The sequence below is a fragment of the Priapulus caudatus genome, unplaced genomic scaffold, assembly GCF_000485595.1.
Source record: "Priapulus caudatus unplaced genomic scaffold, Priapulus_caudatus-5.0.1 Scaffold578, whole genome shotgun sequence".
NCBI lineage: Eukaryota > Metazoa > Priapulida > Priapulimorpha > Priapulimorphida > Priapulidae > Priapulus > Priapulus caudatus.
In genome coordinates this window covers 165,556-167,722 of record NW_014577639.1, presented here as the reverse complement: position 1 = coordinate 167,722, position 2,167 = coordinate 165,556, and positions in this window count along the sequence as shown.

Sequence of the window (2,167 nt, the reverse complement as noted above, 5' to 3'; positions counted from 1 at the left end):
ATTCACGGAGTCCGGGTCCGGGTCCGGGTTTTATGCAGGTTTTCCGGGTCCGGGTCCCTGATAGACCGCGTAGCGCCATCTGGCGGTGGCGTTTGCAAGTTAATTTACGACGCTAAACCTGATGTTGTGCAGTGCGTGCGTGCGTGCGTGCGTGTGCACGTACACGTGCGGGCGTGCATGCGTGCGCACTTACACGTGCGGGCGTGCGTGCGTGTGTACGTGCACATGCGTGCGTGTACCCGTACACAGAATACATGTACATATACGTACTGAACCGAGAGCTCACGCCGCACTCGAGATTTGATCGATTTTGGTCACAAATGACCCGGTGACCTGTGGCGTCACACAACCCTTTGGCTAACTACAGACTGGCTTAATTATTATAGTAATGGTCCGCAAATTCGCACGTCCGATAAACCTACCTCGGTACCGTCTGCATCTCCTGATGAGGGCATGCCTGCACTGCAACCGCAGGATTATCAAGTTGATCCCGCCTTTCCCTCGCCACACATCGCCCCGCCTGAAACGACCTATAGGCCTACTATTACACAACTCAACACACCAGTGTACTCGTCACCTGAAATTATTTCGTGTGAAATGGCGCTTTTCCGTAATTTGACGTGGAATATTAACATATATTGCATAAAGAAAGTTGTGTTCTCAACCATGCCTCACCTTATGGCTTATTACTTGTCTAATGGAGTATGGCTTATTAATGCTGAGAGGGTCTATGTCCCCCAGGGTACTGCCGGAACGTACCCTGGGTACGGTCCGGTATACCGGAACGTACCCTGGTACTATCTAATAGTACTATCTAATATGCCGGACCGTACCTCGCCTACTCCACTAACAAGTCTAGGGAGTCGCCTACGCCTACTCCCTGCCTACTCCCTAACCCTAACCCTAACCATATCAGATAGTTACCAGGGTACGTTCCGGCAGTACCCTGGGGGACATAGACCCTATGAGCCTTATTAATACGCCCTTTCCCTTTCGTATTGTGTCATCTCGTTATGATCGGATGATAGAAACTCCGCGAGTGCAGGAGCATTTAATTGCTATAGTCAGCAATTGATAACCTTAAAGTCAGGATGTATATAAGGCTCATTCTGATTACTTTCAATTGCCGCCGTATTATGTTCATCAATCAACGCAAGATATTGTACCACCATCGCTTGAGTCCATTAATTGGCCTGATATGGCAACATTTTTTGGATACTGTGCCAGTGGGATCGACACCAAATCACTAACTCTAGGGTCTCGATTTGGTAATCACCAAATCGCTAACTCTAACCAAATCACTCACTAGCTCTACGAGTCTAATGCGGGTGTGAATAAAACCCGGACCCGGACCCGGACCCGGAAAACCTGCATAAAACCCGGACCCGGACCCCGGACCCGGACCCGGAAAATCTGCATAAAACCCGAGTGCTGACGATGTTCCACTGATACGCCCGAAACGTAGTAGTTCTGCTCATAGGGTCTATGTCCCCCAGGGTACTGCCGGAACGTACCCTTTAGTGGAGTAGGCGAGGTACGGCGCAGCATATTAGATAGCACCAGGGTACGTTCCGGTATACCGGACCGTACCCAGGGTACGTTCCGGCAGTACCCCGGGGGACATAGACCCTCTCAGCAGTAGTTCTGGTACAGGGTAGCGAAGGAGCAGTGTAGGGAAGGGGAGGAGGAAGTTTAGAGTAGTACTAGTAGGTGGAGTAGGGAGAAGCTAGTGAAGAATGAGGAAGGGGAGAAGCTAGTGAAGAATGAGGAAGGGGAGAAGCTAGTGAAGAATGAGGAAGGGGAGAAGCTAGTGAAGAATGAGGAGGGGAGAAGCTAGTGAAGAATGAGGAAGGGGAGAAGCTAGTGAAGAATGAGGAAGGGGAGAAGCTAGTGAAGAATGAGGAAGGGGAGAAGCTAGTGAAGAATGAGGAGGGGAGAAGCTAGTGAAGAATGAGGAAGGGGAGAAGGGAGAAGCTGGTGGAGAAGGAGGAGGGGAGAAGCTGGTGGAGAAGGAGGAAGGGGAGAATGGAGCTGGTGGAGGAGGAGGGGGAGAAGCTGATGGAGAAGGAGGAGGAGAGAAGCTGGTGGAGAAGGAGGAAAGGGAAAAGGGAGAAGATGGTGGAGAAGGAGGAGGGGAGAAGCTGGTGAAGAAGGAGGAGGGGGAGAA